This window comes from Chinchilla lanigera, unplaced genomic scaffold (assembly GCF_000276665.1).
Source record: "Chinchilla lanigera isolate Chin_1 unplaced genomic scaffold, ChiLan1.0 scaffold00119, whole genome shotgun sequence".
In the NCBI taxonomy this organism is placed as follows: Eukaryota; Metazoa; Chordata; class Mammalia; order Rodentia; family Chinchillidae; genus Chinchilla; species Chinchilla lanigera.
In genome coordinates this window covers 1757954-1774365 of record NW_004955520.1, presented here as the reverse complement: position 1 = coordinate 1774365, position 16412 = coordinate 1757954, and the positions used below count along the sequence as shown (strand labels likewise).

The 16412-nt window shown below is 50.6% G+C and overlaps 1 long non-coding RNA gene across 1 annotated transcript; it reads left to right on the top strand.

Moving 5' to 3' along the window:
- The first annotated feature begins 11543 nt into the window (after positions 1 to 11543).
- Positions 11544 to 13173, top strand: LOC102016838. The gene is made up of 3 exons (XR_264590.2): positions 11544 to 11632; positions 12173 to 12243; positions 12463 to 13173. It is a non-coding gene; the product is annotated as an uncharacterized LOC102016838 (long non-coding RNA).
- Positions 13174 to 16412: the final 3239 nt, after the last annotated feature.

Below are 16412 nucleotides of genomic sequence, written 5' to 3'. Positions count from 1 at the left end.
GTGTGTGTTGATATTGAGTCATGTAAACAGGCTATAAATTTTGAATAACAACCTCTGGTCAAATATATGCTTTTCTGTGGAGGACCACCTAGGCACCTCTCCTTGAAAGAGGAGCAGTTGGCTACGTCTTAGCTGAGCCTGGCCCTGTTTCCATGTATTGATATGCACAGAGCTGGCTGGGACTTCTCCTTATCCTTTCAGTTGGTTTTAAGCAGTGCATGTTGGTCTAGCCAAGGTGCTGATGGTGATCTTTGGAGATGGCAGGCGTGTTTCCCTGGACTCCCCCGTTGCTCCCTCCAGTGAGCCAGGATAAACGGGATATGTGAGCCAATGCTCCACACTGTCGGCTGGGATGGAGCCTTGGGAATAGAGGCTATGACTTCCCGGGGCTTCAAGGATTACACATCAGAGCTGAAGCACCGACCTCAAACACTAGATGCTATCTCAGTTGTGTCATACAGATCTTTCTGCAGATCCTTCTCTCTGCATTTGCAGAGGTGATTTCAGGCCTCCTACCTCGCCCAGCTCATGGCACTCACGTATTTCCCGCCACTCTCACAGACACTCATCCTCTAGCCACTCGCTTCTTCGCAAATGAATAAAGTCTGGGTTGGGTCCTGCGTATAGGCCTTTGTTCTGGATAGATATCGTCATGGCTGGACTTAGGACCCCTTGGCTCCCCATAACTACAAATATGCCTTAGTGTCTTTATTCTCTCCATGGGTTGCACTGGAAGTGGTAGATTGGAAATGACTCATTAGAATTCCAATAACTTTTCATGGGATTACAAACGTAAACTTCCTGGGCTGTGAGGAGGACTGGGAAGAGCTCTCCATAGTTTTCCATCCTGGCTCCTTTGCTGTGCGAAAATTTTCAAGCTGATTCAGTCCCATTTGCTTATTTTTGCTTTTGTTGCCTGTGCTCTTGGTGTCCTATCCCGAACTATCCGTGAACAACAACATGGGAAGAGCAAGGCTTTACCTGTCAATACTTACTCCAGATATAGCCTAAGTGAGTTTTTTAATCAAAACACACAGAGCAACTGAGGATGGACATAATCCACGATCCCTCACTAAGCTGCGCGCGAGACTCACTTTAGCTTCAAGGACACACGTGTACTGAGAGGGAAGGGGTGGAGAGATTCGAATGGAAACCAAAAGACAGCAAGGGTGATGGTTTAGTTTGGATCCAAAGTGTCCCCCAAAACTCTTGTGTTCAAAAGTGGGGATTTTGGAAGGTGATTGGACCATGAGGGTACTGGACTCATCGGTGGGTTAATCAATGGATAGCTGAATGGGCTGTTGGGAGACAGGACCCATTTGGAGAAAGGAGGTCACGGGGGCGTGTCTTTAAGGGTACCTCCCCTTCCCAGCCTGTTCTTCTCTTGCTGGGCCTTCTTTACTCTCTCCACTTCCCGGCTGCCATGCGATGAGCAGCTTTCCTCTTCCGTGCCACTTTGGTCCTGGAGCCAACTGACCATGGGCTTAAACCTCTGAAGCTGCGAGCCGGATGAAACCTCTCCCCTCTAAGTTGTGTATGTTGGTATTTTCTCCCAATGACAGACTGGTAACTAATACAAATGGTCATGCTTGCATCAGACAAACTGGATTTTATTCTAAATCTATCATAAGAGACAAAGATATGATGATAAAGGAATCCATTCCTCAGGGTGTATAAATTGGAGCATAAAGTAAATGTTAAAAGAACTGAAAGGAGAAATTGATGCAATAGGATAATGCAAGAGGAGTCTAATACCTCATTTCAGCAGGAGATAGGTCATCCAGGCAGAGATCAGCAAGGCAACAGCAGACTCACCTGACACCACAGACCCAGTGAATGCAGCGGACACAGAGAACACCACCCAAGCAGTGAGACCCGCTCTTCCCAAGTGCACATGGCGCACACGTCAGGACACGCCATACACCGGGCCACAAAGCGGGGCTGAACAACCTCAGGAAGACTGAAACCGTATGTACTATCTTTTTGGATCATGATGGTATGAAACTAAAAATGAGTAACAAGAGGAGTTTTAGAAAATTCAGAAATAGGTGAAATTAACTAAGTCACCCCTGAACAACCAATGGTCAGAGAAGAAATGGAATGGGAAATCAAGAAGTTTCTCAAGACGAATGAAAATGGAATACAATGTACGAAACTTCAGGGTGTGACAGCCGTGCTCCAAGGACATTTATAATGACGAATGCCCACATTAAGGAAAAAGAAAACCTCAGATAAACAACCTGTTTCCAACTCAAGGAACTACAAGGAGGACAGACCTAGTCCAAGTTTAGAGGAAGGAAAGAAATAATAAAGACCGTCACATGGGTTAAATCATTTTTATTTTTTGTTATATAATGTGTATCTTCATGATGAATCATTCAGGAGAGAGCTAATATCAAAATTATGCAGCATGTAAACACAATATAGTGCCCCAAGTTTTTCATGAGAGGGCCGGACTGGAGGTCTGGTGTGGACAGCTGTCCGAGTGCAGGTCCTCGCCCTGCCAGACAGAGGGCAGACGCCTGTCCATCCAGACAAGGTGGGCCCTGCGGTGAGTTTCCAGTTCCCAGGAGCTGTGCTGGCGACAGCCGGGCCAGGAGTCCTCAGCTACGGCTTGCTGCTTCCCCTGGGGGTCTCGGTGCCAGTGCTGGGTGGGCAGGGAAGGGTGGAGGAGCCGGGCAGTGAGGGTGGACACCCGGTGGGCCTGTCCAGAGACTCCCCAGCTGTTTGCTGACGTAGCAGTGCTGGTTTGGGACATGGCGGGGCTGACACAGGTCTTGGGTCCCTTTTTGACTGTTCTGGGGTCTCATAACCATTCTCCAGCATGGCAGGTGTGAGTGGTTCAAGTGTCTAAATGCCACCCCCAGTGAGGGCCCCTCTTGGCCAAAGCCCTCCGTCTGCATCCCGAGGAAGGGGTCAAGGGTCATCCGAGCGACGCTAGCTCAGGCTCAGTTCCGGTGTGCCCATGTAGAAACCACTGGACCGAAGGCTGACAATGCCTTCTTCCTCCTGAGAAGCAATGGAGCACTTCACCTCATAGCTTAAAACTGGACAAATCCTTGCTACATTTTAAATCTCCATCCCAACTCTGGAATATGTGAAGAGAAAAAAGTAGAACCAAGACCAATCTTTTGTAACAGTGCCTGATAAGGACAATTCAGAGAGACTAAGGTGCAGGCTGAGCAGGACAGCAGCCATTCATGACCCCAAGTAGGAAATGCTATTAGTGCAGACACTGGTGCTAAACTGGCATTTGTTGAGCACCTACTATGTGCCAGGCAGAATGCACAGTGCTAGGATCTGTCCTGGCTGAGCCATCGGGCTATGACACCTTTGGAGTGAGGAACCTATAAGATTCCTTTACTTTCCTGTGTCCGTGTTTCATTTTTCCATCTGATCGATGTATCTAAAAAGGTTGTCTTCTCCTCTGGAGTTCCTCCACCCCAGGGTCAGGACCCAACAGGTTTATTAAACGAGGCTCAGATGTCAATTAAGAAATTAAGTGGGGTAAAGTGTGGGATAGCAGGGGACATAAAGATGGCTGCATGGGCTTTCTGTTGGAGGCTGATGGATGTACATTATTTCAGGGCTCTGTGGGAAATGTATGTCTCTCTGGGTCCAGGTTAGAAAGTCTGCAGAGTACTGACCTGTTCATTGCACTGAAATGCACAGTGGTTCCCCTCCAGTGGATATATCCAGGGTGAATTGTGTGCGATAAAATCTCAGTACATGAAGGGGCCTTGCTATAATTCCCTTTTGATTCTCTATAATTCTGTATAATTCTCTTTTAATTCTCATTTGATATTGTCAAACACCTTCATGGAGCAGAGAGAAAAGGCAAGTAGATCAAAACGTTTCTGATCAGACAGAGCTTTCCTGAATGATCAGCTGAACAGCACAAGTCATGCCGTCACCGTTGAAGCTCAGAGTAGAGTATGTGCTCAAACACGCAATTTTCCTTCACTAATTACACCTATTCTCAGGTCTGTACTACATTCAGTAGTTATAAATCATTTCCTTCTCCTTCTCTCAAAAGACGCTCTTGCTGTATTTCTCAAGCCCACATGTAATCATTTGCGTGAGGAACAGTGGGACGGGTGACGGGATTGTGTTATGAGTTACGGAAGGCAGCCGACATCACGAGTGCCTGGGATGAGAATTCAGTTGGTGGCTTAAAACCAGAATCCCAAGAAGGGGAGAATGTAGAGAATTCCTGAGTGAGGTATTTTCAAATACGATGCGACTTGGTTGTTTGTATAAATCATTTTCTGATGCAGGAAAGCAACAAAATGCTGCAGAGGGTGCAAAACAATTTCTTAGTCTGTTAGCGTGTGTGTTTTGATTTTGAAGAGGGGGAGAATGGGCCTTTTGTGATTTAAAACAGCATTTCAAGAGCGTATGTACTCTGGGAGCTCCGGGACGCTGCAGGATCCCATCGTGAGGACAGGATCAAAGCTCTGCTTTCTCAGCTCAGGGAAACACATCAGGAACACAGGGTCTGGGAGTGTTCCAGGTGACCGGCAGCAGTTTTTCCTCCACCTTATTTTGAAAATGATCAAACCTACAGAAAAGTTGAAAAAGAGCTTAATAGGCATCTTCAGAGGCTTCATCTATCTCAGTTCATCACTCATTCACATTCTGTCACTTTCAGACATAGGTCTAAATATCAAGTAAGTTGTGGACACTGACAGTTCATTCCTAAGCACCTTGTAAGTATCTCCTAAGAATAAGAATACCCGGGGCTGGGGATTTAGCTCAGCGGCAAAGCGCCTGCCTGGCAAGCGCAAGGTAGTGAGTTCGGTTCCCGGAGAAAAACCAAAAAAAACCAAAAAAACAAAAAAAACAAACAAACAAGAATAAGAATACCCTTCTCCATTATCGCAATATTTAATGCGGATCTAGTGATGTCTCCTGATGCAGTCTACTTTCCCAATTGTCCCAGCACCTGGTATTCTTGACTGCCGAAACTGCGTTCCTCAGTGCTTGCAATTCAAAGGCCGAACAATGCACTCGAGTTGCCGTATATCTTCCTCACCCTGTAGGGGGCCACACTGCACTCCCCTTCCCGCAGCATGGCTGATGGAAGGACCTGACTGACAAGATACAGGGGTGCTAGTGCCGGTCCTGAAGTCCTCCTGGGGAGCTGTGTCCTTCCTTCAACTCTGGAGGATGAGCTAGCTGAGAGCTTCAAAGTGTAGGATTCTCTTTCCAAACCACCCCTTCCTGAAAGGTCAGCTGTGTTGCGGGGGGGCGCTTGCACCTAGTGCTGTTCCAGTTTTTGTCTGGATGACCCTTAAATCCTCACGCGCTAGTAGGCGGAGCTTTTGAAAGGTGATTGAACATGGGGTGCTATAGCTCATGTTAGGGTGGGGCTGGTGGGAAGCGGCAGATCACGGGGCGTGACCTGCTAAGCTGGCTTCTTTACCCCTCCAACCTATCTCCCTCCGCTCCCTTCACCTCTCCATCCTCCCCAGAAAAGCCCCTCGACCCTGGACTTCCCTTGACCTCCGGGCCAATGCACAGGTTTCTTCTGCCCTGGCGACAAGTTCTAACCTTGGCCCCTTGGAAGGGGTCACCTGTGGATACGTGGCATGGAGTGGGGTATTGCGAGCTGATCAGGCTCCCAATCTTACAGACAAGCTTATGGAAAAGGCTTAAATAAAGGAGACAATGTAGTGTGGTTTAGGGGTCCAGGAAGTTCAGAACTCTCTTGGGGATAAGACCAAGACTTCTCTGGACTTCCCATATTTACTGGGTCCTTAATAATTCAGGGGGGTGCAGGAAGTGGAGGGCACTTCGGAAGCAAAAGCCCTGAAAATGAGCAGGCCTGGAGAACTTAGAACAAAGACATTCTAAGCAGTTAAGTCTTACTAATTTAAGAGAACTGTCTTCCCTCTAAGGTTGGCAGTTACTGCTGCCCTGGAATAGGAGGAAGAGCCACATGTCCTCAGCTGCAGTCTTCTCTTGTCTTCAGAGGCTGTGAATATGAGCTTTCCCAGCACAGCCAGAGCACGCTGTGGGCAGCACCTTGATCCTCCCACAGCCTGGGCCCCTGCAGTGGGACAATCTCACCTAAGCAGGGTGATGTCATCACAACCCTGAAAAGGGGTCCCGGGTTCCCTATTGTTGAACAAATGGGAGGACTGCAAGTTGCATGGGAGGAATGGCCCAGAATGAATGGGACAGGTAGACAGCAGAGACAAAGACATCCTGGCCTTGGAAGCTCGGTACTGTGACTCATTGCTGTGTCACTTCAGGAAAGCCATTGGACCTCTTGAAGTCCTAACTGCATGGAAGTAAAATCAGCAAAAAGGATAGCACAGGGCCAAGGGCTGGATGACGGTCTCTCCTTAACGCCTGTGTGGAAACCCCAAGCCCCCAGTGACGGTATCAGGAGGCGGTCAGGTCACAGGCGTCCTTATAACGGGACTAGCGCCCTCATGCAAGGTGCTGCAGAGCTCCTGCCCCCTCGGCCCCGTGAGGACAGTGAGAAGGCTCCACACCTTGAGCCAGAAAGTGTGCCCTCAGCATGCTGAACCCGCAGAGCCTGGCTCTGGGACTTGCAGCCCCAGGCCAAGACGGGGAAATGACAGCTGTTAGCTGTTCCCGGTCTCTGGTGCTTGTTTATAAAGCGTCCCTGTACCTCAGGGTGAGAAAGTCTCCCCACCACGGGCTAAGGAAGGAGTCTCCACACCGTGGGGGTAGGAAAGGAGATGAGCAGATCACCCATAACTGGACCAGCGCTGAGGCACCCCGGTGACACCTGGTTCCAAAAGCCACTGGCAGGAGAGCCCTCTCTGCTGCAGGTGCAGAGGAGCTGAGTGTTCCAGGCCTGGTACTGAAGCACTCCACGGGCTTGGTGTTCCCAGAAGTCCGCTGAGTACTGGTGCTCAGATTCCCTGCCCAGCACCAGGGCAAAGCAACCGCTCAGGGCTCCAGGCAGCGAGTGAGTGAGGTCTGTGCGGGTGGCCTCTCTGAAAATACCAACACACGTGCTATCCACGCAGCCACGGCCCAGGCCTGCAAAGGATGTCCAGCTGCATGGCACACGAGACGACGGTGCCCAAGGGCTCACCATGGTGGGAAACAGTCCGAAAAATTCTTCCTGTTATCTGTGATTCTGAACTTGAGATAATTTTCCCCATGGGGTCAACCTTCATACCTTTTGATTGGAAGGCTAGAATTGTGAGTGAAGAAACCAGGACAGAAATCCGGCACTGGTAGTTTCTCCACTGGGGTGTGAATTTTTACTGTCAGTGCAGGGATGTGAAACCTTCATGCAGGCCTGCATTTCAGTGGACAAATCTCAGCAGTTCAACTGTAACAGTTATGAAGAAATTTGTTAGCTTTTTCTGGACAATGCCATTATTTGGATTTAAAAAAACAACCCAGTACATTTCGTTTTTGGATGCAACTAAGTGGGCTTGGAGCACTGACAATAGAGCAGGACGCAGCTGTTCCCTGCTGTCACTGCCCACCTGTCCTGCATGCGAGCTCAGGCTGCAGGTGCTGTCTGTCCTCTGCGCTGTCTTGCTAAGCTTGCTGACGATGTTAAGCTAAAGAAGGTGTGGGTGTAGGGTACCTGGGGGACTAAGTGACCAGGGGGACGAGACCAGGCTGGGGAGGGGACAGCGCGGCTGGATGGCCTGGCCGGGGGAGGGGCCCAGTGCCTGACAAGTCCCCAGCTTGGGGTGTCCCTGAGTGTCCACAGAATGGGGGGGTCCACTTAGTGCCCTATTAAGTCCTCTGTAAATCCAGTCCCGACCCAGTCCAAATACTGTGACTAATGATTAAGTTGTAAAGTCAACCTCAGCAAACTTCACAAAAACGAACCACAACTGTTATTTTAGGAGCAATAACTTTACTCTAATTATTAAAGAACTGCAAGTCACCAAGGGCCCGAGGGAGTAGGTCAGCGTTAGAGCAATGCTTGTCATGCCTAAGGCCCTGAGCTCCATCCCTGGCAGCAAAAAGTGAAATAAAACAATGAAAATGACTAAAGTACCACAGAGAGTACTATGGGGAGGCACTTTGTTTCCTACAGCTTAGGGGACAAGAGCAGAACATGGAGTAGCACAAGTTTGGCACAGCATGGAAGTTCCTCACAAAATTAATAACACGGTTGCCATGCAATGTGGCAAATCTACCTGGGGATACCGACTCAAAATCACTAAACGCAGGGAGTGGTGGAAGAAGCATTTCAGCACACGTTCATCCTGCATCATTCACAAGGGCTGCAAGGGGAGCCGCTCCGGGAGTCCTCGCCAGATGACAGGATGAGCAGAAGGCAGGCCTGCGTGCAGCAGAACGTGAGTCACCCGAGGGAGAGAGGGGGCACCGGTATTGCTAAGACATGGAGGTTCTTAAGAGCAGTGCAAAGTGAGAGAAGCCAGGCTCAGACACATGAATATTGCTTGCTTCAGGGTAGATGAGCTGCTTCCAGGAGTCAAAATGGCGGAGACGGAAAGCATGGCGGTTGGCGGGGAGTGGGAATGCGTGGTGAGGCACTGGTATTTAATGGGTATTGAGGTTCAGTTCTACAAAATGCCAAGGGTTCTGGGTAACGGTGGACATAATTCACACTACTGGACCACACACATAAACACAGTTAGGATGGTAACTTTTGTGTTACGTGATCACCAATATTTAAACAAAGCAAATCAGAGTGAGACCCTCTGAACAGTCTGGCAGAAGAGCCCCCGGGGAGTGAGGATCTCCGGGCTCAGGGAAGATTCTGCTGCCTGAGAGCCGACCCGGACTGGGGCAGGACCCGCTGCTCTGGGTCTCTGGAGGGACCACGGCAGCTGGTTCCCGCGCTGGGCGCCGCTAGAGGGAGGCCTGCGGGTGAAGAATGGTGGCGAGGGGAGGGAGGGAGGTTTGTGTGTGTGTGTGTGTGTATGTGTGTACTGTTTGGCTGTCCTTGGAGCTGTCTTCTCAGTCATGTTGGAGCCACAGCGGGCCATCCCCTTTCTCCGGCGTCACCTCCCGTGAGCCGCCATCTCTGTGACAGAGGGTGGAGATGAGGGGCTCTGTGGCCACTCTGAGGACACTCTGTGGCCAACTGTTGGGATAAAACCTGCGCAGGATCCGCACCGTCCTCCCTAGCTGCCTGTGGCCTCGCAGTACCCGCCAGGCCCACAGCCCAGACCACCCCGTGCTCCTCCGGCTGCGCGTCCCTCGGCTGCTGGCTGAGAGGGTGTGCGTCGTGTCCGTGGTAAGGGCCGGGCTTGGTCACCCTCCTGTTGCCGAGAAACAGTGCCAGACACTTGCCTTGGAGCAGAGAGGGTCATGTGGGCTCACAGTCCCGTTCACAGTTGAGGGGCTCCCGGGCAGACGCAGGGCCTGGTGGAAGGGAGCTGGCTGCTCCCCACGTGTGCTCAGGAAGCAGAGCCAAGGGAGTTGCCAGACAGGGCGCGTCCCCTCCCGGGTCACATCTCTGTGACCCTCACTTCCAAACAGGCCCCAGTTCTAAACCCCAGAATCCAGTCACCCTCCAAGCCCCGCCTACGCACCCGTGGGGCTCTCGGGGACATCCTGATGGAAACCGGAACAGTGCCATGCAAACACCGGTTATGGTTGTCGCTGCCTCCTGAAACTCCTGTTCTGCTTGTCTGAGTGCTGTGAAAAGCTCGCTGGGGAGCTCGCTGAGCACTGCTGTGTCGTTTGGGAACTGGTCACTAGGTGCTGCTGTTCGATAACGTTTTCAGTACCGCCCCCTCCACACACAGATGCAGCTGGGGTTGTTCTGTGCGCAGAGGTCGGATGACTTTTCTCTCCGATGTAGGGAATTACCTACCTACCGTGGCTCACAGCCTGTGCAGTGAGATGACCCAAGGTCACGAGCGGGAGGCTGACTGCCTTCCTCTCCGCTTCCTCCTTCCTGCTGCATGTCCCGATATCAACAACTGTGTTTCCCCGCAGGGCCTGCAATACGGATATCGCTTCGGTTCCCACTTCCCCTGCGACAGGATTGTGTGAGCCGCTGTGTGTGGCAGGCATGGAGCCAGGCTCTGGGGACCCAGGAGGGAATAAATAGGAGGTGTCTGGCCCCTGCGAGCTTGCTCTGATGGCTCCGTCTTGGACCACAGGCCCACATTTCCCACCTTCTGCTGCAAAGTACGCTAGAGCTCAGAGTCCTCTGTCCTACCTGAGCGGCAGGCAGGTGCTCACCTGCTGTCACATCGCCAGCTCATCCTGAGCAAGGTCATGGCGAGAGAGCAAGCTTTCCGTTCTGTGACCTCACCACACTCACAAGCTGCAGTTTTCTTCAGCTGCTCCCTGTCCTTTTGTCCTACTCCAACCTAATGTCACACGCAAGCTTTGGTGTGGGGCTTCCTCCTCCCGTCCTTCCCCAAAGCCGCCACCCGCATGCACTCTTCAGTCCCCCTCAGGGCCACATGCAGGCTCCTAGCTGGCTTTCCCACCTCCCTTCCTTAACCTCCAGCAAAGCTGCCTCTGGGCCCACGGTAAGTCCCGGCAAGGGTGCTTCCTGTCAAGGGTGCTTCCCGTCAGGGGTGCTTGGAAGGTCTGAAGCCCCCTCTTTAGCACCCATCATTGGCTTCAACCTACACAGCGTGTACTCTGCCTCTAGTCAGCAGAAATGCCAACCAGTAGTACTGGTGTGCCCGCTCTGGGCCAGGGCTCTCCCTTTATGATCAGCAATGGACAGTCTTGAAGCAGGTGTTGGTGACTGAGTTGTGTCTTCCCAGGTCCCTGCACGGAAGCCCTGCCACCAGCAAGGAGAGAGACCTTAGGGAAACCACAGGGGCCCCACCTTGGTCTGGGCCTTCACCCCTGAGAACTGTGAGAAATAGGTTTCTGCTGTTTCAGGCACTCGGCCTGTGGTATCTGGTTAATTAGCCAAGAAAACCAATGGGCACAGTAAGGGAGACGCAGTTTGGGGCAGTGTTGTGGCCAGGCCTCAGGCCTGGGGGGAGGAGGTCATCGCGTCACTTCTCTGGGCGCCTGGTGCATCGTTACTGTCACGTCACTCAGTCCCCGGCTAACTGCCCAGCGGCATCCAGCTCTCGGCCAGCCAGACCGCTGCTCTTGGTCCTCTCTCTGCTGTCAAAATCCCAGCAGCCCTTGGGGCCAGCCCGGCGCCCTTCTCCCCAGGGCCTCTGTCCGGAGCAAACTTGCCGCAGTCCGGCTGCAACAGGTCTAGGAGATTCCTGCAGGAGGGAACTACACGGCGAAGAGACAAACAACACAGACACCAGAGGTCCTTCTGGTGGGCCAGGGGAGCAAGGCTCCTCTGACACAGAGAAATGTTTTTGCCTTTATTATATACTTTTGCAATTACATATGAAACTCTTAGAAACAATGAGGTTTCTATTATAGTTACAGATTCAGACATGGTTGACTGACTGTCCGGCCGCAACCCTAGCAGGAAATCAACTTTTCTAAAGCACATAAAAGGAAGCAAGAAGATCAATCACTAGGTGTTCTCGATTAGGTATAATTTTTCATAGAATTGTTTATTTGTCTCCTGGACAACGGGACCCACAGTTACAATACCTCCCCCTAGAGCCGGTCCAGCGCACACAGGGCCCTCGCCTAAAGTTTTCCCGTGCACTGAGGCCTGCGCAGCGCTTCCCTCCCGTTCCAGTGGGCGAACATTGCCACACAGGAGGTAGGGGACTGATGCAAACCTCTGTGGTGGCTTCTACTTCCCCTTTCAGCCCTGGAGGGTGCCTTTCATCCTGGGCTCTGATTCCTTAACTACTTTCAGTTCGGATCCTTCAGGTTCCCAGCCATCCTTTATCGTAGCACAATGAATATTTGGAAAGCTGTGATTAATAGAGAGTAGAGGGAGAGGCCGCCCACCTGTCCCATGTAGGCCCTGCTTTGCAGGCACCCGCTGTCGGTCCTGACTTTGTCAAGGAGCTGGCACTGGAAGGTCTCCGGCACAAACTCACTTTGCCTTGGTGTGTGTCTTTCCTATCATCCTCATGCTCTGTGGCTTTATTGGTGATTTTTCATATTTTAATTTTTTTGTTTAGAAATTAACTAATTATTGCCAGGGATAGATATAGCTTAGTGGCATAGTGCCTGCCTGGCAAGTGCAAGGTTGTGAGTTCGATTCCCAGCACCAAATAAAATAAAATAAAATAAAATAATAAAAATTAATTAATTGACTATTTTGACATAGAATCTCTCTCTATTTCCCTAGGCCCAAGAGAGCTTCCCACCTCAGCGTCTGAGTGACTGGCACTACAGACTTTAGCCTCCACCCCAGTGACGGTTTGTATTTTTTATACAATTTTAAGTGCCCATGGGATGGAAATGTCTTTCCCTCATGTATCTAAGACTTGTGCTGCTTATTACTGAGACCTGCATGTAGTAGGTGCTCATAAATATTTATTTAATTTGAACAAGGGAAAAGTTCTGAGATAAAGACAGTTATTGCTTGAAATTTCATTGAGAATATATTGTTTGTTTTCTTCTCAAAAAAATTACTAGGTGCTTTTCTTGCAAATTATGGATCCAAAGGACGGAGTGAGGATGCGCCGGCGATCCCAGCTGTCTTCAAATCCTGGCTACATGACCCCATGCTGAGTCTGAGCACAGCGACTCAGAGTCCGCCTTCAGCCCCCACGTCAGGACCGTAGGAACCGGGACAGTGAGCACCAAGAGCTGACGTCAGACTTTGGCCTCTGGAGGATGAGACTCTGTCCCAGAGGAGTGACAACCCCCGCCCCCACCCTGTGCGGGTGCGTCTGTGCTAGGGTCCAGCCCCCCCAGAACTTCGGGAAGCCCAGAGCGTGGCTTCAGAATCCCTCACTCTGTCCTGACCCCAAATACTCTCAAGCCCAACTGAAAGGGAAAAACTGTACCAGAAAATTGTTCCTTAAAGAAAACTTTGTTCCTTTGAAGCTGCCTGGCTCTGCAATGGCTTCCTGGCTTCGTAATTACTTTCTTGACCCCTGTGACCATGAGCATGTAACTGAACATGCAGGATGCCTGACTGTAACTGATGATCGTGAATCTGGCTTTGTAACCAGTGATCTCACCCTGCTAGCTCATCAGGAGAACTGCCAGGCTGTTCCGTCTCACTCTTGCACCTCCTGCTTGTGCATCATATAAAAGCCCTAGACCACCAGAGATCAGGGCCTGATACTTCAGGGGTGACCCTGACCAGTGCCTGCTGACGTAAATAAATCTGCCTCCAGAGCCTGGTGTCCTCTCGGAGTTCCTGCTGGCCATTGCACAGTGTCTTCCTGTTCTTTTCTATCTCTCAGCTGAGCCCTTAACTGCAGCAGTATAATTAAAATATCCCTGAAAACCTGGGGAGCTCAGGCCTGAGCAAACCTGGGATTCGTAGGAAGACACCTGCTCCTGTCTTCAGAGCCCCTGGTCACCGCGGAGAGGAAAGGAGCAGAGACAGTGGAAGGGTGGGGGACGCGAGTCAGCGATGGGAGCACCCAGACAAGGGGTCGGCACCAGAATCCCTCTGAAGGGAATTAACAGAGAGCCGCAGACAGCACCGCTCAGCACCTGCAGGCAAGCAGGGGTGACACAGCAACACAGGCCCCCAGAAGACCCACAGTAAAGAGCAACAGGAGCCGTGGGGGCTCAGACCAGGCCCCAAGAAGGGGCAGCCAGCAAGTCAGTCCTCAGAGAAGGCTGGGGAGGGGAGACATGAGTGACAGCGGCTCTCATGTGGGACCTAGGGGACACCCACATGCAGCAGTTCCCCTCAGCCTTCCCTCAACACTCCTAATGAGTGCCATCCAGGATCAGCTCTTTTTCTTTTTAATTTATTTAAAAGAGTAAAATAAGGACAACATAGCAATAGGGGGATTTATTGAATTACAGGCAAAGCAGTAGGACATTGTCAATGGTTGTTATTGTACCTATGGGTATCTTCAAGATAGTTTCTCAGGAAAACAAATATACAAGTAATAGTGAGTTACAGACAAAAGTGGTAGGAAATTATCAATGGTTGTTGTAGTATACTTTGGTTTCTTCAAAGTGGTTTCTAGGGAAAACAAATAGAGCTATACATGAGTGATAAACTAAATAATCATTGACTATTCTCAATGGTTGTTGTTGCAAACACATAGTAATAAACATACATCCATTTACGAAATAGCATAGGAACAATACAAACATTACAGAGTTATGGGTAGATTGGTAGGAATTTATCAATGGCTGCTGTAATACATGTTGGTATCTTCAAAGCGGTTTCTCAGGAAAACAGATATGCAAAAAAGATCTAACAAGTAGTTACAGCTTCAGGGTTGTGAAAAATAGCGGATTACCTCATCAGTGACTCCTTTCACTGAGGTGTGATGGCTGGAAGGCCATGACTGAAAAGAAGGACCGAGAGACTAGCACCAGTGTCCAGCAATAGGCTGTTTACTTTTTCCTCTATAGTTATGATTACGCAGGGCTCCTCCTTGGAGATAACAGTCTGGCCAGAGGGAGAAGCAGAGTATGCCCTGGGCCCCTTCATTCCTGTTGAACCAGCTGGTAGGAGGGGTCTGAGCTCTCAGGCCTTCACTTCAGAGGGCAGTCCAACCTCTAGCGGTCACCTTTACAGTCAGGGCATGGCCCCGGGAGCTTCTTAGGGCAGTCCCTCTTGAGGTGGCCTGGCTTTTGACAGCAGTAACAGATGAATGTAGTCGATGAGTTCTTCTTGGGGCCCCAAGAATCAGACTTAGGGTCTATTTCTCTTAGTGCTGCAACAAAGGTAGCTGTTTTTTTCTCAGTCTGTTTGTTTTCTCTCCTCGGCCTCCTCCTCCTCATGGCTATAAAATACTGAGGAGGCAATTATTACTAATATCTCAAGAGAGCAATCTGGGGCAAAAGCCATTTTCTGTAGCTTTTTTCTACTATTTGGGGCTGACTGAGTAATAAACTTCTCTGTAAGAATAGTTTGTCCCTCTACTGAACTGGGATCCAGGGAAGTATGCTTTATCAATGCCTCTTGTCTAAGAAAGCAGAGGGGTGTTCTTTCCAGCCTCCCAGCGCATTGGGATCCCGCAACCACTTAGTGTCCTCTCCCCAACCATCAACACAGGCGGCAGGAACATGTAGATGAAGTCCTCAGCCTGCTAGTCAGTCTCAGCACTATCAGGTGCAAAGTGTCCCAGGCAGGTAACCTGGACATGTACCTTCTCCATGAAGGCAGTTCTACAGAATCTGAATATTGGGCACCCATGTAATCCGTGAAGTCCTGGTGCAGCCCTCTCCGGGGCTCCACTCGCTCCTCTCCGCGGCCTGCACAGTTAGAGGAAGAACGGCCTCCAGGGCGTCTCCCGGGGTGTTGCGCAAGGTCCTCCTGGTCTCCAGCTCCCGAACGGCTCTCGTGTCCCCAGTCAGCTCGACCTCTGCGCCGTCGGGCGTGGGTGCCCTCGTGTTCTCCGAGTCCCTGTTCATCAGCTGCTCCTCCGCTGACTCTGGACCATTCTGGCTCTCAAGGGCAGGGCGAAGAGCACCCCGCCGTGAGGCATGTTTTCCCAGAGGTGTGGGCCTATTGTGTCAGTGCGTCTCTGTGGCATGGAAGGTTTTGACTGCACGGCGGTGGCTGGCCCGTGGGCCGGTGCACATCTCCACGCCGCTTCCCGGGAGCTTGCTGCCTGCCTTTCTAGGTGCCTGTGTGGCCGGGTGCACCAGGCCCTAAGAGGATCAGCTCTTTTTAGACTTAAAAAAGCATCCCAAGCTGGCTGCGGGGACAGCTGCAGGAAAAGTCCTCTACTCCTGTTCTAACCAGATTACTGCCAGGCCCCCTCTGCTGGCCCAAGTCTGGAGCAGCCCCTGTCCTCCTCCTGTGCTTTCCAAGACAGCAGCCCAAGCCCGGCACCCTGACAGCAGACCGGAGGGTGGAGCATGCCTTTCGGATACAGGGGTCCCATCCTGTGCGACTCTGCTTCCTTGAACCACAGCAGTGCCCTGGGTGCCTGAGCTCCACATGTTCCAGAGGAAGAACGTGGACAGGCTCAGAAGTGTTGAATAACAGAAATAGCTTCTTAAAACACTGTAGCTTTTCCTTCTGCTCAGCTCTCTCCACTTCCACCTCCTCTTTTATCCAGGAATTTTCAAAATAACTTTAGTAATGGTTGGGGCATTTATAATAGGTGTAATAAGATTTGGAAAGTGCTTTTTAAAATACTGTATTCCCTTTATTTCAATATATAAATGTAAAAATGTCTCTGTAAAGAGCCAACCTGCACTTACAGTGTCATTGCCAAATTAACGGACAATCATAATCCAAAAGTAATTACAGTCCGCAATAATTATAATAACCCCATCATGCTCTTCACATCCCAAGATTTGTTCTAATGAGAATCACTGTGGCTCAATTATACTTCACCAGCCTAGGTCAGCACACAGCTGCTCTCTGAGGCTCTTGAGTAGTCACATCACACGGCTTTTTTGAAAGGGTAGGGATAGTTTTCTTTATTAGC